The following is a 22,015-nucleotide window of genomic DNA, read 5'->3' on the forward strand; positions in this document are numbered from 1 at the left end:
CTGGGTCGGGATCCGAGTTCCATTATTTACCAGCTTTGTAACCTGCACCATTAGTTCTCATCTCCCTAAGCCTCGATTCTCTTATCTGTAAAACGAGGATTAAAACATCTGTTTTGGAAGGTTGCTGTGAGGATCAGAACCATACATAGCAATGTCCAGTGAATTATAGATGCTATGGTGTTGTAGTTGATGAGGGGTGACTCTATTAGAGAAAACAAGTAAAGTCTAAGAGATTGTCATAGCCAAGAGGAGCCTAATGGATCATGACAAAGAAATGTAATGTTTTATCCTGGACGTGATGCTGGAACAGAAAAAGGCCATTAGGTAACAATTAAGAAAATTTGAATAAATATGGACTTTAGTTAATAATAATGAAAAAAAATTGTTCAGAAGAAAATAGTTCTGGGTTCGGGGCCCAGCTTTGCCTCTTACTAGTTGTGTGTGATATTGGGCAAGTTACTCAAAAGAAGCCTCACTTTCTTTGACTGTAAAATGGGAATAATAGTAGTATTTACCCTGTGTTATTATCATAAAGGTCAAATAAAAAATCACATAAACCTATTGTCACAGTATATACAGTAACATTCAGTGTAAGTTAGCTACTAAAATGATGAATCTTCCATACATACATATTTGGAAGATGATGAAGTAAACTTCAGGATTTTTGAGGAGTGTGGCCTAGCCTAAAGAAGGAAAAGCAGTATCATCACCAATGAAACAAGTGCTGGATACAAAAATTGGAGAAAAGAATATGTAGCATAGGAGGGGTTAAGGGTTCAGTATCCATAATTATCATCTGTGACTTTGGGAAATTATTGGATACAATGTCAAGCACCAGTTACAAAAAGTAATTGGTATGAACTCACCAGGGCTGATCTTGTTTTCTGATAAGTAGTGGAAAAAGATAAAACAAAGCAGATTTCAGAAGTAATAATCAAGATCTAATGTGGAGGGATGGTTAAATAAATGATAGTAAATCTCTATGATGGGCTTTGCTGCATACACAAAAATCTCGATTTTGAGCTTGATGATCCAGAAAAATTCTCAAAACATAAGGTTAAGATTAAAAAGCAAGTTTCAAAAGTGTACATATATGATGACTCAATTCTGTAAAATAAAATCCATGTTTCTACACATAGAAAACATGGAAGATATACACTAATGACATTAATGATATATTTCTCTGGAGTGGTGAAGAGGGAGGCTCACAGATGATTTTAATTTTGATATTTGTAATTCTTTTGTCTTAAAACTTTAGGCAGTAGGCATATAATGCAAGCTATTATAACTTTTTAAAGTTGTGAAAGTGAAATCTAGGGAAAGAAGAAAAAAAGTACAGCCACAAAGATGATTGTTCTCAGGACTGGAGAACAAACAGAACTTGGAACACTTTCCAGGAGCCTGTCATCTGGAGCTCTCTGGGGAGCTGCAATCTCCACTCGATAATTTATTTCCTGTTTTCTTTGCGTCCAAATATTTATCATGGCACTAGGTAGGTAGATACTGCGTAGGTATCCTGCATTCTCTCATATAAAGGTTTCCCTTTTAGAAAATCATCCAAGCCCTTAACAGAGAAGAGAGCCAGTAGGAAGGTATTTAAGGATCGTGTATCAGGAAGGAGACACCTGTAAGACTGTCTCATTGGAAAAGTTTTCCTGCCTAAACTGGAGTGATGGAGATGGGGATGAAGGAACCAGAGGTGGTTTATCAGAGTCCCTTCCTGTCCAAAAGGAGAACTCAGTGCAAAGCAAATATTCAGCAGTTGGAATCAAGTTGAAATACATTATGCATCTTATGGATTAATTAGCACTTTCCACAGAGATTCTGATTTTAATAGTTTGGAGTAAGACCTCTACATTGATTTTTTTTTTTTTAAGAGTTCCCCTAGGGATTACATTAGAACCTCTGATTAACCTTCTGTCTATAAGTTTCCTGCTGCTCATATTCTGGTCATTTTATTAATTAGGTATTGTGTCTCTGAAGGATAATCAAGAAAAGGAAAAAACTTCAAAAGAATTAACATTACTTTCTTATTAATATACTGTCTCTTCCAAGAAGAGGTTAGAATTTATACTTATATGTCATCCTGGTAAGTTTTGACAATTGATGGCTGAAACTAGCGAGCAAAATCAGTTGTTTTTCTTTTTTCCGTACTGATTTCATTTTCTCCTGCAATCATTTCCTGCTTTTCTCATTAGCATAGCTAATTGATGGTTAGTTGCACAAGAAGCGGCAGTGGTCTATAATCTGAAGCATTGCTAATTAACCCTGATGCATCCATTCAATTCTAAGCTAAAATATCTGCATCTTTTTACAAATTCAGAATGATATTTCTAACTGGAAATATAAACAGTACTCATCTTCCAATGTTGTTGAACATTCAAGCATTGTAGACACCTCACAGACTATACAGTAGACCTTAGAATTCAAAGAGACAGCCTTGGTTTAAGGCCACGTCAGTTCCAAAGGGCCATGCAAGCAGAACAAAAGAAATTGGACAGTGGTTTTCATAAGAAAATAAGAAAACACTAGAAATAGAGTTAATGTTTTAAAAACATATACATTTTACTGTTTCCTTTGCAATCACATGAATAGTACAGGTAATTTAAACAATATAGATTAGAAAAACTACAAAACAAGAAAGAAAAGCTTCTTCCATAATTTTGACACTTAGAGATAATCAGCAATAATAACGTATGGGTTTATGTCCTTATAGTAATTTTTTATATGCACAAAAAGTAGATTATACTGTTCTGTAACTTGCTCATTTCACTTAGTATTACGAAGCATGTCATTAAATATTCTTCTATGATATTATTTTAATGCTGGTATTATCATAATTTGTTTAACTAATATCCTCTTTTTAGACTTTTTAATTGTCCCTAGGTTTTCACAATCATAAACCTCTGCTGTTACAGCTAAATGTTTGCACACTCTAGTAATTATTTCTTCAGGATAAAGTTCTAAACCCACAAGTGCTGGGCTAAACAATGTATAGCATCTTACGTCTTTAGTAACATAAGGTTAAAAGTGGCCTCCAGCTGAATTTTACTGATTTATACTGCTCTTAGCAGTGGAAGAGATACCTTTTTACACCATTATTAATAATAAAAATTAAAATCTTTGAATAGTTTAACGTAGTAGTTAATAGTGATTTTATGGGTGGTTGTTTGGGTTAATTTGGGATTTTTGAAGAGGAAGGCTGAGTGTTAAAGTTAAAAGCCTATCACACTTAAGTGGTTCAAAATTTCTTGTCCTCTCTTCCCTTCCTACCCAACAGAACATAGCATCTGGCACAGTGTCTTGCAAATAGTGGCTATTCAGTATTCTATATTACACCAATGATACCACCTTTTCTTAATGAGTTGATACATTAAATTATGAAAGAAGACGTTTGTAACTTATACTAAAGCACAAAAGCAGTTCTTTAAAAGCAGTCTCTTAAAGTAAGTTGAAACTAAGCATTTTTCCAGCCACTTAGACAGCCATCTTCTTACAAACTTAATAATACAAATGCATAGTATAGCTTTTAAAATTTATTTTCTTCCTATTTTTCCCCTTCTGGGTCTACATTCCTAAATTACATGCAGGTTTATCTCAGCACCAAGTCTGATACATAGTACTTACTAAACAAATGGTAGGCATAGCCAAATCTAGGTGTCTACACAGAATAAGGACATTATTATATTTAATTCCCAAATAGTTTGTAAATTTTGTTCATGAAATATTGATACATTAATAACCATTTCTTTTTTAACTTAAATACATGTGTACTTAACTTGCTAATTTGCAGCTTTTTAAAATACAATCATTTCAAAGCTATAAATTTCCTTCCAAGTAAGACTTAAGACACATCCTATGAGTTTTGTTTAATTATAATTTTCTTCTGATTCCTACTGTGATTTCCCTTGGCCCATGAGTTAAAATGTTCCTAAATTCTAGGCCGGGCGCCGTGGCTCATGCCTGTAATCCCAGCACTTTGGGAGGCTGAGGCGGGCGGATCACAAGGTCAGGAAATCGAGACCACGGTGAAACCCCGTCTCTACTAAAAATACAAAAAATTAGCCGGGCGTGGTGGTGGGCTCCTGTAGTCCCAGCTACTCAGGAGGCTGAGGCAGGAGAATGGCATGAACCCGGGAGGCGGAGCTTGCAGTGAGCCGAGATCGTGCCACTGCACTCCAGCCTGGGCGATAGAGCAAGCCTCCATCTCCAAAAAAAAAAAAAGTTCCTAAATTTAAATACACATGGTTTATGTAACTATTTTGTTATTGATTTTTAAATCTAATTGCATTGTAGGTGGAGAACGTGATCTATAGCAGCCATCTTTTGAAATTTGTTGAGGATTGCTTTATGGGCCTTTATAAAGTAAATATTCATAAATTTTTAGTGTGTGCTTGAAAAAAATATGAATTTCTCCATCTGGGGATGTAGTGTCCTATGTATGTTCATCACATCAGGTATGTTAGTTACATTGTTTAAACTTCTATATCCTTACTGATTTTTTGCCTGCTTGATTTAAAGATTATGAAGAGATATGTTTAAGTCTTCTGTTCTGTTGGTGGATCTGTCTGGTTCTTCTTGTCATTATTTGCATTTTTTTGTTTTATGTATTTTGAGACTATGTGACTGGGTGAATATTGATTAAAAGTTATCTGTTCTTGGTGAACGGATTCCTTTTATTATTGTGTAGTGACCTTTTATCTCTTGTAAACATTTTTGCTCTATTAAAGTTTATTTTACCTAATATTATTATAGGTGCATCCACTTTCTTTTGTAGTATTTGCTTCATCTAGCTATTTTTATCCATTTACATTCATCATCTTGCCTGTTTTAGATTGTATCCATAGAATATGTAGCTATTTTTACTTACCGTAATTACTGATATATTTGGATTTACTTCATGTTATTTTTCCTGCCTTCTGTATGTTTATTTTTCTCTTCTGTCCTCTCTGCTTTTTGCTTGATAAAGTTTTTTCTTTCATTTGGTTTTTCTTATTTATTAACTTGGAAATTATACATTCATCTTCTGTTTCAGTTTTTTTAATCCTAGAAGTATCAACATGCATACGTGACTTTTAAAGTAAAAATTAATACATTACAGCCCTTGCACATAACGTTAAAACCTTAAGATATTTCAGAACTGTCCACCCCATTCCAACTTACATACTATTGTTATTATGTATCTTAAGTGTATTTTAAATCCACAAAATATTACCATTATTTTTTCATCTAGTAATATTTGTTTAGATTTTCCCGTATATTTGTCTTTGTTTTTGCTCATCTAATTCTTCTTGCATTTCAGAAATTCCATCTGGGATTACTGTTATTCTTCCAAAAGTGCATCCTTTAAAATCCCCTTTATTCGAGGCCTGTTGGAGGAAAAGTCATCATCTGTCTGAAAATGTCTTTATTTCACCATTGCTCTTGACAAAAAAAAACGTTGTCAGATATTGATTTTTGTGTTGACAGCTACTTTCTCTTAGAACGCTGAGATTATCTTTCCCTCAGGACCTTCTGAATTCCTTTGCTGCTGTTGACAAGTCAGCTGTTTGTCTTTATGTAATTCCCTTATAGGTCTCCGTTGTTTTGCTCTGGCTGCTGTAAGGATTTTTCTCTGTCTTTGGAGTTCTGTGGTTTTAGTACAATATGTCTAGAGATTTTTTTTTATCCTGCTTAAAATTCATGGGGCTACTTGAATCTGTGATTTGATATCTCTCATTAGCCCTAGAAAAGTCTTAGCCATTAACTCTTTAATTTCTCTCTCTCTCCACTCCTTCCCTCTCCCTAACCATCTCTCTCCGCTTTTCTCCTGGGATTCTAATTAGAAATATATAAATCCTTCTCACTCTAAGTCTCCTCCTCTTCATTACTATTCATATTTTCTGCCACTTTGTTTCTTTGTGCTGCATATTGCATAATTTTTTCAGATCCATCTTTTAATTCACTGATGCTCAGTGCAGCTGTATTTAATCAATTGTTAAAGTCATCATTTAAGTTTTTAACATTGTATATTTTGTTCTTTTTAAAATATGTTTGATTATGTCTCGTAGTTTCTTCTTCTCTCATATTTTCCATCTTTTACTGATTTGAACTGATTAAAATTAACTATTGAACATTCTACTTCTCATTTTTCCCATCTCTGAAGTCTGATTCTACTGTGTGTTATTCCTGCTAGATCTCACTAATAGTGACATATTTTCTTATGTTATTTTTATAATTTTGACTGTATACATTCATAAGTCTTGGAACTATATCTATGGGAATACTTTAAAGCCTAGGCTGAATTTCTCCAGAGAGAATTTGCATTAGCTTATACCAGATGTCTATGGCATTATCTGCCCAAGGCAACTTTAAACCAAATTCATAGACTGAGGTTTTTTTGTTTTGTTTTGTTTAACACCCAGTTAGAATGAATTCAGGCAGCAAATATGTATGAGGGCCAATTTGTGGTTAGAAATTCTTATGTTAGGTGATTTTTCTCTTCCATCTGCACTGCAGTTTGGAATAGATATTTTTTAATGAAGTCACTTGGGCTTTATTATTTCTAGATTTCACTAACATTGATAGGACTCCTCCTTAGGCTTTGTCTCTTGATGCTGTGAAATTTGAAGGACAAATTCACCTGATTTGCTAAATATTTTCAAAGCAGAAACTAGATCCAGCCTACACTTACCTCTCTGCATTTCTATTTTCACTTAGCTGAGACCCTTAATATCTTTTACCAAATGGTCCGTGCATCAGAGCATTTTTGATTTTGAAAATAGTCTATCAAACATTTTCAGTGTTTCTTCAGTGACTGGGTGTGATGGTTAATACTGAGTGTCAACTTGATTGGATCTAAGGATGCAAAGTATTGATCCTGGATGTGTCTATGAGGGTATTGCCAGAGGAGATTAACATTTGAGTCAGTGGGCTAGGAAAGGCAGACCCACCATTAATCTGGGTGGGCACCATCTAATCAGCTGCCAGTGCGGCCACAATATAAAAATAGGCAGAAAAATGTGAACAGGCTAGATTGGCTTAGCCTCCCAGTTTACATCTTTCTCCTGTGCTGGAAGGTTCCTGCCCTCAAACATCGGACTCCAAGTTCTTCAGCTTTGGGACTCAGACTGGCTTCCTTGCTCCTCAGCTTGCAGACAATTGTGGGACATGATATTGTGAGTTAATACTACTTAATAAACTCCCCTTTATATATATGTGTGTGTGTATATATATATGTATACACATATAATACAGTGGGTGAGTCAGCATACTTCATCCACCACATTGTTAGAGGTCACTGAGTTCTTAATGTCAAGACTCCTTGTAAAAATTTCAGTTTTTCTGTGTAGACGCTAAATTAAAAAGTGTGAAACTTTATTTTTTGTAAATCTCAATCATTATAGTGATGAACAGGTTTGGTGTGGCTTCTTTCCTTCTCTCTCTCTCTCTTTCTTTCTTTCTTTTCTTTGTCTTTTCTTTCTTTCCTTCTTTCTTTTTCTTTCTCTCTTTCTTTCATCCTTCTGTCTTTTTTTGTCTTTCTGTCCTTTCCTTTCTTTTTTCAACTCTGTCAAGTTCTTCTATCCCTGGTATTCTTTTTGAGAATAGAGTAGATGCCTGAGGCTAAAGACATGACAAAGGAGAAGAAAGTGATTTATAAAATTTGCTTGTCAAATGAAAGTGTCTTATCTTTGTCAGTCTTGGAATTTCAGAGATATTATCATTACAAGCTGAAACATTTTCTGCAAACCTTTGAAGACTCAAATAAAGCCAGCTGGTGAATTACAATGCAGGATGGAATAAGTACAAATTTACCAGGTAATCTGGATTTAATTAGCTACTTGGCTTCTGCTGATTACAAACCTCCCCCACAACCCCACTAGGAAGGAGCTGCCCACAGTTAAGTCCTCTGAATGCGTAAAGGTGGAGAAAGTTGGACTGACAGCAACTGTCATGCTAAATTCAGATGATCCACCTAAAACTTCCATCACTAGATCTGGAAAGGATTTTTTCTCTTTTCTTTCTTTTTTTTTTTTTTTGAGACGGAATCTCGCTTTGTCACCCAGGCTGGAGTGCAATGGCACGATCTCAGCTCACTGCAGTCTCCGCTTCCTGGGTTCATGCCATTCTCCTGCCTAAGCCTCCTGAGTAGTTGGGACTACAGGCGTCTGCCACCATGCCCGGCTAATTTTTTTTTTTTTTTTTTTTTTTTTTTTTTTTTTTTTTTTTGTATTTTTAGTAGATACGGGGTTTCACCGTGTTAGCCAGGATGGTCTCGATCTCCTGACCTCATGATCCACTTGCCTCAGCCTCCCAAAGTGCTGGGATTACAGGTGTGATCCACCGCGCCCATCCTGGAAAAGATGTTTTACAGCATTGAATTCAGTGTTTTCCAAACCTTCCCTGCTCATAGTCTAATTTGGGTTAAGGGTAATCTAATTTGGGTTAGGGGTGCTCATACAATATAAAGATTCCGATTTGCTATCCAAGATCTGATGGATTAATATTCCTAGAGCAAGGGCCTGGAATCTGTATTTTAAAAAGCCATCTAGGAGATTTTAATCATCTATAAAATTTGGGAAACACTAATCTAGCATTGTTGAGAAAAACAAGACCCAGAAAGATGGGATGCCTAAGGTCACCCAGGCTTCCCGACTAGCTGTCTTGTATCCTTTTCTTGACATCTATGGAAGGTTGTGAGGAACGGTAAAACTGACTTGTATCATCTGCTTCCAATTGCCCAGTCATGGCATTGGGCACATGCAAGCACTTGGACAAGTTAAGAGAGCACCAAAGACATATGCGTTAGGGATTGTACCTTCCCTAATCATGAAGGATCTTTTTAGGATCCTTATGAAAGATCCTATGGAGGATCTTTTTAAGGATTAAGCAGAACAAACTACTCCATTCTTCAAATCCTAGTGGTTGAGAGTGAAGGTCAACAGGATTTCACTGGGTTACTTGTTTTCTTCCAGTTTCTACCTCATTCAAACTGGAAGTCCTTCGCACACCAAGCCTTAGCTAGTATGATATCTGCTGATGCACATTTAAATGCCAGCCAAGGCTTATGCTTGGTAAATGGAGTTTTCTACGTAGAGAAAGGTGAGTGGCTTTAGGGCATGGTATTGTCTGTATGCCTATTAATGTCTAGAGCCAGCAGTAAGTGCCCAGGAGGGGTTCAAGTTTTCTGCTTGGGACTGAAGAGGACACTTCCAAGGAAAGAAAAAAGTTGGGGCATACACAGGAGGGCTCTAGCATTCTGACCTTTTGTACCTGATTTAAACTGGTATTTTCCTAAGAATGAATGCATTTGTGTGAAGCATGCCAAGAGTTGAGCCTCTTTTCAGAGAAAGGTTAATATTTTTCTAGGTGCCTACCCAAACTTTCATAGGAGAGTCCAACTTAATAAATTCCTCAAATAAACAGAACAAACAAGGGTTCACTTGTTTCCTGGGGATAGCTGCCTCTATGTTGAACAGAATGCATTTCATGAGGCTATAAGCAACTGCTGAGATGTTTGCATTTTCAGAAAGCTCAGAGATTCATCAATATTTACCTGGAGAGATTTCAAGTTGTTTTGCTGACATTATGTGGACTAATATTTCCTTGATAGAAATTTGGCAAATCCAGTTGCCAAATACCTCTACGCTAAATTTAAAAGGAATGGCAGAGTAACCCATGGGTAACAGTTTCATTCCAAGCATGAACTTGTTTTGTATCTAAAAGCCAAGCTCTTTGGGACTTCTATTCAGACATAGACAGAAGGAAATACAGCATAGGACTGAAAGAGGGTATGATCTTAGAAGGAGCTCATGTTTCCAGCTTCTTCCCCTGTTTGTTTTAGGGAATTCATTAAATAACACCCCCTTTTCCCCCAATTGAGATATACAACACAGAGCTAGGTGAAAAATCAAAATACTAGCTTTATCACTAATAAAAGCTAGAAAAGAGGATATGGCTAATATGTGAGCATCATAGGCTTCCTAATATTTTCTGATTTCCAAACGATATGTACCCACAAGCCACAGGAAGAGTTAAGCAGCCACAGGCATCTCCATCATAGGAAGAGGCTAAGCTTATCATGTGGTACAGAAGAGGCCAGAGTGCACCTTGGGATAGGCAGAGCTATAGAGTCCGCATACTCATCCCCTCACAATTCATATGTTGAAGTTCTAACCCCCAATATGGCTGTAGTTGGAGACAGGGCCTTTAGGGAGGTAATTAAGATTAAAAGATGTCATAAGGATGGGGCCCTAATCTGATGGGATTGGTGTCCCTATAGGAAGAGGAGGCAAGAACAGAGATTGAGTCCTCTCCCTGTGTGCATAGATGGAAGGTTATGTAAGCTCACAGCGGGAATGTGGCTGTCTTCAAGTCAGGAAACGAGGTCTCACCAGAAACCAACCATGATGGCATCTTGATCATTTTAGCCTCCAGAACTGGGAGAAAATCAATTTCTGTTGATTAAGCCACCCAGTCTGTGGTATTTTGCTGTGGCAGCCCAAGCAGACTAATATAGCCCCTTTTTCTAAATTCACCAATTTATAAAATCACTAAATTCACCAGTGAGAAGGTGAGAGGAGACACATGTGCATCTGAAGAAAAATGGCAATTATTTAGTCCAGATTTCTTCTTTTGGGGTATGGAATGGAAACAGCCTCCCTTTTGTGGAAATTTGAGGAGAGGAGAACAAGCATTCCTCCTTAACATGCTCCCCATGGGAATGCTGCCTCTAATTATTTCTGACAGTGGTGTGTCCAGCCTCTGACCCAAATACCAAGGAAAAAGTCCGCTCCTCCTGAGGCATCCCACTCCATCTTTGGAGAGCTCTGACTCAGGGAAAATTGCCTTCAATAAAATCTACGCCCTGCAGTGCTCCAATGTAAGCCACAGAGATTTGGCTGAAGCTTCCCTCACTTCACAGATTTACAGACATTTAAGGATACCTGTCTTTTATCTCCTTATTCTTCCTTTTCTTGAGTTAAACACATATGGGTCTCTTAATAGCACCAAGTGGTCCCCAGGACACTCTAGTGGGTTTCTAGCCATTAGGTCCTTCTGCTGGGGACCTTCAGTCAATACTCTAGCTCAGTCTGATTGGACAGGGATGGGGAGAGTTCTTTGTGCTACTTAGTTACTACAAAAACATTGAGGCGAGACTCAGGTGTACTTGCAGCCCCAGACCGGCCGAGTAGTTTCCTTCCATGCTCTGAACGTAGAGCCCTGTATTCACTGGTGCCCAGCTTAGGGCTCACAGGGCCCTGGCCAAGCGTTTCAGGTAAGTAAATATTTGGTCTGTTATTCACCTCTTAGTGAATGTTCTGCCATATTATTGAGAGCCCACAGAGAGTTGTCATTGGCCATAATCTCCAGGTCTCTGACCACCAAGTCACCCTACTCTATTACTGTGCCCTTCTTTTTTAAACCTAAATGTAAGACTTTGGTTTTGTTCTGAATACGTTTTAGCACTTTGGTTCCAGTCTGATTATAGCCCTTTCTTTCAAAGTCCCAGCCTCAAATTCCCCTCACCTCCACTTTCTTATTCCATCCTCCTGCCTCCTGTCAACAGAGGATCTATTCCTAATATTTCACATTGGGTGTGATGTGGGCACTAAACAATCAGAAAGGACACTAACACAGTGCAGGGGGCTAAGGGAGGTGCCCGGGCCCCCTGCTGTACCAGGCTTTATTCCTTTAAGGGGGGTGGGGCTGGTGTCTAGATATCAGAAAGATCTAAGGGGTCCTAATGGAGAGGCTGAGTTTGCTCGGCTGGTAGGGGAGGCAGCCTGCAGGTGTTCTGGACAGTGGTTATTACCAACTGGTAAGGAACCATATCATATTATATCAACTGTTGTGGGAACAGCTGTTGGATCTTTTAAATTTGAGTTCTTCCTAGACTGAGGCAGCATGACCCTAATGCTCCTGGCAGAGAAATGGAGTTCAGAACCGTGACTTGCTCACGGTCCACAGGCAGAGAGTGGCAGACTCAGGATCCTAACTCTGATCTCCAGCTTCCACGCTCCTGCCTGTGGCCAAGTTCCCATGATTTGCCAGTGAATATGACCAGGCAAGATGAAGTATAAGAGAAGTAACAGAAAATGAGCAAAAAATATTTTTCCCAGAAGCCAGACACACACCTACTATATGATTACAATGTATATGAAATTTCTAAAAAAAGGCAAAACTCCACAGACAGAAAGGAGATCCATGGTCATAAGATGTCAGGGATATCTACTTTTTTGACAAAAAACAGGCAGGATGGAACTTTTTGGGTGATGGAAGTGTTAAAAAAAAAAAAAAACTGGATGGTGGTGCTTGCAAATCAGATGAATTTACTAAAATTCATCAAACTATATTTAAAGTGGGTGAATGTTATGTTATATAAACTCTACCTCAGTAAAGCTGTTGACAAGGATTTTTTTAAAAAAGAGGCCTGGCGCGGTGGCTCACATCTATAATCCCAGCACTTTGGGAAGCCGAGGTGGGTAGATTGCTTAAGGTCAGGAGTTCGATACCAGCCTGGCCAACGTGGTGAAACCCTCTCTCTACTAAAATACAAAAATTAACCAGGCATGGTAGTGAGTGCTTGTAATCCCAGCTATTAGGGAGGCTGAGGCAGGAGAATTGCTTGAACCCAGAAGGCACAGGTTGCAGTGAGCCAAGATCATGCCACTGCACTCCAGCCTGGGTGACAGAGAGAGACTCCATGTCAAACAAACAAACAAACAAATAAAATTTTAAAAATAAAAAAAGAAGGAAAGCATTTGCCAGCATGAATTCTACTCCATTCTATTAGTACATATTGTTTCACAGTTCTCCAAGCACAGAAGTTGGGCACTTCAGGGTTGGTGTTAACTCTTTCTCACAAGTGATCTCAGTTTATAGAGCCATTTTAAATGACCAGTTTATTTCTAGCTGGTCCATAAGAAAAGAATTGGCCCCCTGAAATCCCTTAGGACAGTGGTAACCCACATTATACTCATTCAAGAAGTCAATGAGGTTCAATCATCTAAATTTTTACTGATAGCCCACCCAGTGACAGACACCTTTCAGGGGCAGTCTGGGACAGTTGCTGACAGCAGATAGTTGGCACTAAACTGAAAATACAGGACTTGAGGTTTGTGGCCTGGGAGCCAGAGTTTCAAGGAATAGTAACCAAGAGAAGCAAACATAGTGCATATGACTTACTAATTAGTAAATGATCTGCAAAGACATTCTTTTTATTTAACATAATATGTTTTCAATGATTTTTTGACAATAAACAGCATGTAATACAAGTGAAGGTTCAAATAAAAAAACCCAGATCCAAGTTAATTAAAGTTAATTACTTAAAATGATAAAGCTTCCTGTTTTGAAACAGCAAACATTGAAATTTTTTCTTGCTTACAGGATGACTTAAAACTCATTTTCAGGTCTGGCTCCTTATTGCCAGACATTTCTCTCCTCAACACCATGTGTGTCTTGCTCTTTGTTCCATCTGTGGCTCCCTTCCAACAAAGCCTGCCTGGTATCTGCCTCAGAGTTTGCCCAAAAGAAACTTGGCACCGAGGTATGTCCCATCTCTTCACCCGAACTGCAGCTTCTACGCAGTGGTCTCTTCCATTATTGATTGCTGGATAACACAGCGTAGAGAACAGCAGTCATTTACTTGCTCACAAGGCTGTAATTTGGCCCAGACTCAGCAGGGGAGGCTTATTGCTGCTGCTTGTGGCATCACTTTGATTGGGCCTAAATGGCCTTGGGAGAATGGCCTCTTTCACCTGGCTCGCAGGTGGTGCTGTCTGTCAGCCAGGAGCTCAGCTGGAGCTGTCCAGCAAAATGGCCCAGTTCCCCTCCATGTGGCTCACCTGGGATTCTCATAGCATGGTAGCTGGATTCTGACAGATTCTTTGCTTGACCAAACTTTTGACAGGCTCCTAAAACTTCTCCTAGGCTCATCTATACACTTTTTGTAAAATTCACTTTTAGCAAGAGCCTTGCTAAGTCAGTTTAGCAAGACCGTCCCTTACTCCTTTCTGGATATCTGATCACTCTCAATATCTGACTGGTTCTTCAGCCTTCACCATCCCTCAGATAATGTCTGATCATCCTGGCCTGCCTTCAGCAAGGAATCCTGTTAGGTCAAGTTAGTCAGAATCTTCGTTACCCTCTTATGTCTTAGTTTAGTAAATTTTTATTCACTGACATCATCTTGCTCCTTGGACTTCAGAGTTGAGCCCAATCTCTTCCCCACACCAGAATTCCATTACAGTGTTTCCTATACCTATAGAGCACACCCCCTCCATAAAGTCCATAAATGCCTTAACAAGTGTTATTTAATATTGTTTTAATATTTAATATTTCCAAGCCAAAGCATTCTAAGAGACAAATATGGAGGCTGTAGATAGGCCCACCCTCATAAATTGCACCACATCACTATTGCCACATTCCATTGATCAAAACAGGTTGCAAGGCCAACCCAGACTGCCTTTCAAAGCAAGGCATTGTAAAGAATTTTCAGCTACCTTTCCTCCACTGCAATATTTCTGACTCTAAAAAAACACCTGTTCTTTTAAAATAGATTTCTTTTTTTTGTCTTGTGGATTCTTTTTTCTTTTTTAATATTTACTTATTTTTAACATATTTATTTTAAGTACCATTCAGAATGCTTTATCATCACTGGCAGGAGGGTTTCCTTGTTGCTTTATAATCTTTGTTTGTGACTTGATCTTCATGAGAATCTTGTGCCTGTCGCTTTGTTCATGGAGGCAGTCCCATATTGTGGATAAATCCCCAGCCCAAGGAGAAAGTTTTTTTACTGTACACATACATGGATAGAACAATCTCTTTCTGGATCCTAGATTTTTGGTGTTAGGTGTTAGGATGGGAGTGAGGGCTTCCCACATGTGCTCAGTTCATCATCTTAATTTGAAGTTCCCATGATAATCTCTTCTCAATGACAAATTTAAATCTCTCTTTTACTAGCTTGCCTCTGCCAGTATTTGCAGTTTCTTCCCAGATTTAAAATCATACCTAAACACTGTAGTGATTAATTTGAAAAATTAATAGTGATTTGTTCACAGGTAGGAAGAAAGTCACTCTACTAGGATGAGGAAAATAGTAACACTATGCACTTAAATAATGAGGTGGCCAGTTTCTGTAATATAAGTTGCAAATATTTTTCCCAGTTTGTCACTTATATTTTAACTATCTTTATGACCATATTTTAAAATGTTTATGTATTAAGAGTTGGAATTATTAAAATGTTCTTTTCTGGCTTCTGGTTTTGTGAGAAAAGAAGGTTTTGATCATTTTAATTATTCTCATCAGTGTCTTAGCTATCAGACCAGCTTCCCATTTACTCACTGTATAGCACTGTGATCTTATTACTTTGTAAAATTGTTGTCATGGTTTTTTCCTATGTTATGTGATATAAGTGAGGGTTATGATGCATTTCCCAAGCATGGGCACCATAAGAACATACTGTTTTCCCTAAAAAAGAACCAAAGCATGAAAACAGAAATACCACTATCATGGAACTTCAACCAACTAATGATACACTCATCTTCCCATGTTCCTTTTGATTTATTCTTCAGTCTCCATTTTCTGCACACTCCTCATCAGACAGACTGCTGGGGAGGCCAGAGGCAGCCTCTGCTGAAAGTTTCTCTTGGATGCTTGCTGCTGCCCCAGAGGAAGAGGGTGCAGTCTGCTTTGTCCAGACCTTAGGCTAAAGGTCAGCAGTGGCCCTTTTCACTCAAATGTGGACAAGCATGAGTCACCAAGATCAGGGAACCCATGGATTAAGAGCCAAAGGTCCCTAGAAACAAGTACCTTTTATTGCCTACCATTGTTCTCTAAGCTTAACTCCCTCTGGAACTCATCAAGGGAATCAGCAGTGGACTCAAAGACCTTAACTGGTTCAGGCCTATTGCAGTCACATAACGGCCCCTATGGCTGATTTTTTCAGGAATCCTTTGTTGAAAAAAACAGGAATACATTTAAACTAGTTTAGGTAAAAAGAGTTTATTGTATACATGGGACAGTCACAGATACGGAGCACAAGCAAGGTTGATGTGTTTCACGGACACTGGAAGGTTGTCCGGCCCTTTCTGCCCTTTCTTTGAAATGCTTGGTTCTTTTCTGCTTCTCCTAGCAGTCGCTGCTTCATGCTCTCTCTCTCTCTCACTTCCATGTCTCTGAGCACAGTTTCTTCTGTTCTGAGGGCACACCACAGCCCTCCTGCCTGCAAATGGTGGTCTCAGCCTCCAAGTCTCTGTAAACTTCTTGCTCTGGGGTTGGAAAGCGTTGTCTGTAAAGAGTCAGATAGTAAATATTTTATGCTTCCTGGATCCATAAAATATCTGCTGCAACTATCAACAGTCACAGACTTTATTAAACTAGCAAGCATTGCCAGATTTGGCCAATGGGCAATAGTTTGCCAGCCCCTGAACTAGCTCTTCTCGACTTTTCCAAATTATTTGGAGAAGGAACCTGACTGATCCCCTGTGGGTCAGATGTTCATGCCAGTCATTTAGGGTAGAAGGTTTAGAGTTACCCCTTTGGCCTATGGGCTGGGACGAAAGATGGGCTTTTCCAGCAGAGTGGCTCAATTTTGCTGTCTGAATGGGAGCAGAGAGAGTGTGCATGGCTTATTTCCAGGCTTCAATATGAGTGTGGATGAGAAAAATGTCCTAAATGCTGGGGCATGCTGGGTCTACATTAAGCTATGTATACATATACATAAATATATACACACACACACACACACACACACATATATATACAATCTAAGCAGTCCCAATTCAGAATGCTCAGATCCCTATAGTTGTGGCCTAAACCCAAGCTTTTCCATGTTTGCAGATGATCAACAGAGCTACAGGGACCTTCAGCTGGCTGCATAGGTCAAAGAATGGAGTCTCTGGTGCAAGAATAGTTTTTTGACTGAATTGTTTTCATGCATCACACACTTAGATGTAACCTAAAAAAACCTTTTATATGTTCCACTTTAATAACACATCCATGTATTGAGTACAAGGTATTGAGTATTTGCCACAGCTCTGACCCTTGGATCCTGTGTCATCCGTACAGGATGGAGAATGGAAGGAACTGAGGCTCAGAATGTGCTTGGTGTGTTACTTCGTTGGTAATCAAAAGTAGTACACTTACATATTGACGCATCAAAATGTTCTTTTTGTACATTGCTGCAGGTTAAGAAAGACACAGCAGGACCTGTACAGAGTCAGAGAAGGGAAAAGCAAGTATAGTCTGAGAAGGGAGGACTTCCACTCCTAAATATATTGCGAAAACCTACTCATCATCTGCTGGGTGGACAGAGCCTGGTTTGTGTCACAGGAAGGGACATGGGAACCATGATGCTGTCACCAAATCAAGTATCCCACAAAAAATGATCAGAGGAGGTCTTTGGAAGCTGAGAGGATATAGATGAATTTTAGGGAAGATTAACATCTCCTGTCTACACAATGGGAAGAAGTTAGCAGAGGTCTTTTACCTGGAGGAGCTGTACTGACCAGCAAGTGAAGTGACTATGCTCTCTTCCCAATTCAAGTTCAATAGTTATTTATCTATGCAAGGCACTGAGAAGATGCAAAATCAAGTGGCTGGAGAAACAGAACCACATTTGCTGAGTACATACAGTGTGCTGGATGTTCCTCACATTATCTTGTGAATCCTCCAAACGGTCTTGAGATGTAGATATTAATTTTCCTGTTTTTAGAGATGAGCCAATTGGGACTCAGAGCGTTTAAGTAACTTCCTCAAAATTACTGTCAGTATGTAGCAGAGTGAGAGCTCAATCTTTGGTCTTTCTGAAGTCAAAGCTTGTTTTCTTTCTGCTAAAGTAGCGGTTTTCAGTCCTGTCAAACCCAAGGCCCCTTTTTATGACAAATATCTTGTAAGGTCTTCTTTACTACCCTGAAAAAAAATCATTGAAAACTAATTTTTTTCTTTCTTTTTTTTTTTTTTTTTTTTTTTGAGATGGAGTCTCGCTCTGTCACCCAGGCTGGACGGCTGGACTGCAGTGGCATGATCTTGGTTCACTACAACCTCTGCCTCCCAGGTTCAAGCGATTCTTCTGCCTTAACCTCCCGAGTAGCTGGGACTACAGTTGCGTACCACCATACCCAGCTAGTTTTTGCATTTTTAGTAGAGACAGGGTTTCACTATGTTGGCCAGCCTGGTCTCGACCTCCTGACCTCATGATCTGCCCTCCTCGGCCTCCCAAAGTGCTTGTATAACAGGCGTGAGCCATCGCGCCCGGCCTGAAAACTGATCTTATGTACAGTACTTGGGTTTTTGTTTGTTTGTTTGTTTGTTTTGTTTTGTTTTTTTGAGACAGGGTCTCACTCTGTTGGCCAGGTTGGAGTGTAGTAGCAGGATCATGACTCACTGTAGCCTCAACTCCCTGGGCTCAAGCAACCCTCCCACCTCAGCCTCCCAAGTAGCTGGGACTACAGCTTCACACGACCATGCCTGGCTAATTTTTTTTTTTTTTTTCTGGAAATGGGATTTTGCCATGTTGCCCAGGCTGGTCTCAAACTTCTGAGCTCAAGTGATCCTCCCACCTTGGTCTCCCAAAGTACTGAGATTACAAGCATGAGCCACTGCACCTGGCCTAGTACTTGCTTTTCTTAAAAAAGCAATAATATCTACATAAAAACTTGTACACAAATGTTTGTAGTGGCATTACTCATAATAGCTAAAAAGTGGAAATGCCCAAACATTATCAACTGGATGATGGATACACATAGTCTATTCAGACAGTGGAATATTGTTCAGCAATAAAAATGAATGAAATATTGATACATGCTACAACATAGAAGACTCTTGAAAACATTATGTTGAGTGAATGAAACCAGTCACAAAGAACAATATACCGTGTGGTTCAATTTACATGAAATATCCAGAACAGGCAGATCCATAGAGATGGAAAGTAGATTAGTTGTTGCCTAGAGCTGGGGGATGGAGGGACAGGGGGTGAAATCGAAGGAGAGCAGGATTTTTTTTTTTTTTTTTGAGATGAAGTCTCACTCTTGTCCCCCAGGCTGGAGTGCAATGGCGAGATCTCAGCTCACTGCAACCTCCGCCTCCTGGGTTCAAGCGATTCTCCTGCCTCAGCCTCCCAAGTAACTGGGGTTACAGTCACCTGCCACCAAGCCCAGCTAATTTTTGTATTTTTAGTAGAGATGGGGTTTCACCACATTGGCCAGGCTGGTCTTGAACTCCTGACCTCAGGTGATCTGCCCAACTCGGCCCCCCAAAGTGTTGGGATACAGGTGTGAGCCACCGTGCCCGGCTGAGCAGGATTTTTTTGAAGGGTGTAATGAAAGTATTCTAAAACTGATGTGGTAATGGATGCACAACCGTGACTATACTAAAAACCATTGAGTTGCATACTTTAAGTGGGTAAATTGTATGGTGTGTGAATTATAGCTCAATAAAGTACTTTTTAAAAAACAATAAAATAATGTCTTGGCTGTAATGTAAATGAAACTAATTCATAATAAAACAACATAAACTATAACATGTAACAACATGCACAGCTACACCAGAAGACATGACCAAGTAGTCAGGGGCTTCAGCCTGTGTAGAATACCCGTAAATGTGACATTTACAAAATACAGACTGAATTGGTGTTTCATGTTGGTCACTCAACTGTCATGAGCAATATTGCCATTCATGAAGTGATTTTCCAAAATGATGAGCGATCCTTGGGCAGGCAAACAATTTGCTTGAGTGCGTATGCAGCTTTCTCTCTTTCCTGCCCCCCAACTCAAGGTTTGTCTGGGTGTTTCACTCTAGAACTACTTGCCTCCCCTGAGGGTGTTGTGGGCTAGAGAAAACTTTAACCTGGCTAAAACCATCTAGGGCCATTCTGCTCCGACATTCTACTGTCATCAGTGATAGTGTAGTAGTAGTCACTATTGTCATCATCCAAGTGGTAGTTATTATTTTCTGAACACTTGCAATGTGCCAGGCACTTTTTATAAATGTATGTTCAATTTTCACTGCAACCTTAAGAGACAAGTAGTCATTATTCCCGGTTTCCAGATGGAGGAACTTACCTGTGGATTTAAATAACTTGCAGAAGTCCATTAATCACTCCTAGTACAGAGTCAGATTTCCTAGTCATTCCTCTTTTGCACTTGCAGGAGAGGGGCAGTCTATGGTCTCTGCATACATCCCTGCTCCCTTCTGGCATCTCTACCCCTTATACCCTCTGAATTCAGGACTGTGCATCACACACCTTGTCCTTCTTCCCTTCTTTCCCCATCTTATGACAGCCACTCCCTTAGCAAGGAGAAAAGCCAACATTCAGTGGCTCCACCAGGCAAAGATCAGCCGCTCTGCCCCACTGGCTGCCAGAGCACAGAACACAGCCCATGCTGAGGGCAGGTGGCAGAGCCACTGGACACATACAGCTGTCTCGATGCCCTGCTTTGCTCTGGACACTTTCCATGTTGTGGAAGAAAAGCCAAGTAACTTCTTCAAGTTCCCACAAGCTAGCCCGCACAGTCCCTGCACCAGCAAAGGGACAGGAGCCATGCACCCAGGGTGCTCCACCAACATGGTCCAGTCCTTCCTTCCCACCTACTTTCCTGCTCACTTAATCCCCACTGAGTGTGTGTCTGGAGAGTCAAGCAAAACTCTCTACACTGGGCTTTTAAATTTTATTTTTTTATTTTTTAAAGAGAGCACAGACATTTGACACATTTTCTCCAAGTCTCCATAAAAAGCACTTTATGAAACAATCTAGGCTTACCAGCCTTGACATTCCCCAGCTTCCTGGACTTAATCACAAAGGGGGATGAGGCCAAGCCTCGGGGGGTAGAGTAGAAGGAAGTATAGGACTCCTTTGATGCCACCTACACATATTAAATGGACCAGCCACTTCTCTACTTTTCCTTGTGAAGAAGTTTAAGTTAATCAATGTCCCTTCTCTGCATGAGATCAATACTAAAGCTACAATCAGTGCTTTTACCAGCGTAGCTGCCCTGGGCCCATGGGGCTCCTGATTGTAAGGAAATAACCCTCTTCTGGATGAGCCCTTCCTCACTCCACCTCTCCCAGTGGGATCTCTCATTACAGAGGAAATGCTGGAGGAGGCTGGGATGTGATCATTTAGAGTGTACTTAGTGCCACGACACCAGTGAGAAAGGGCTTTTTTTCTGGCCGGAGACAGGATGCCCTTTACAAATAAGTGCAGTGGGGTAAACCTTGGGACTTACCTGACTGTGCACTTTCCTGTCACTCCCAACTGCTTCATCCTTTGCTTCCCACAACTCTGGAATGTCAATCAGCAGATGGGCTGGCATAACGTGGTGCTTAAGAATGAGTGGCTTCAGCAATAGACTGTGTGGGTCATGAGCTGTGTGACCTTGGATAAGTTACTCAACTTCTCCAAGCTTCCAATTCGTGATTTGTAAATGGAGGTGATAATACTACCTACTTCCCAGGGTTGCTCTGAGGATTAAATAAGTGAGAAGGCGTACAAGGTGCCAGGTACATAACCAAAGTTCAAATGTTTCTTATTCCTATTATCATCTTCTCCATCTTTCTGAAGGACTTTCAGAAGGCCCTAACCATTCTCTTTCTGTTTCTTCACCTGAAAATTGTGGATCATAGTGCATTTGAAAACATTTCACAATAGCCAGAAACTTTTAAGTATTAAAACCATCATATTGGCATATATCATAGAGAGTAGCAAGAAAACTGAGGGATAGAGGCTAGTGGAGGACCCACTGAGAATAGGAAGCTACCGTGGCCAAGAGAGAAAAAAATGATGACATGGAAAGAAACAAGATGGCAAACTCGAGCTGAGGGGTTAAGACCCTTCAACCAACTCCAGCAGCACTGGACAGGTTTATCAAGTTCTTTGGGGTGGTTCTCTGGTTGGACAGGTCTCTGGTAATGCTGGACCAGGTGTGGTTTCCAGGGAGAAGGGAGGTTCATAGGCTGGTGTTTGGCATATAGCAGATGCTCTGTAAATATTTGCTAACATTTAATGAAGAGAGCACTGCCCACCTCTTAGAGAGTG

At 39.7% G+C, this 22,015-nt stretch overlaps 1 long non-coding RNA gene across 1 annotated transcript; it reads left to right on the forward strand.

The window, feature by feature from the left end:
* The first annotated feature begins 7,678 nt into the window (after positions 1 to 7,678).
* LOC105482556 (uncharacterized) lies at positions 7,679 to 19,081 on the forward strand. The gene is made up of 3 exons (XR_011623152.1): positions 7,679 to 7,797; positions 8,955 to 9,081; positions 17,169 to 19,081. It is a non-coding gene; the product is annotated as an uncharacterized lncRNA (long non-coding RNA).
* The last annotated feature ends 2,934 nt before the right edge of the window (positions 19,082 to 22,015 follow it).

The sequence above is a fragment of the Macaca nemestrina genome, chromosome 5 (genome assembly GCF_043159975.1).
Source record: "Macaca nemestrina isolate mMacNem1 chromosome 5, mMacNem.hap1, whole genome shotgun sequence".
In the NCBI taxonomy this organism is placed as follows: Eukaryota; Metazoa; Chordata; class Mammalia; order Primates; family Cercopithecidae; genus Macaca; species Macaca nemestrina.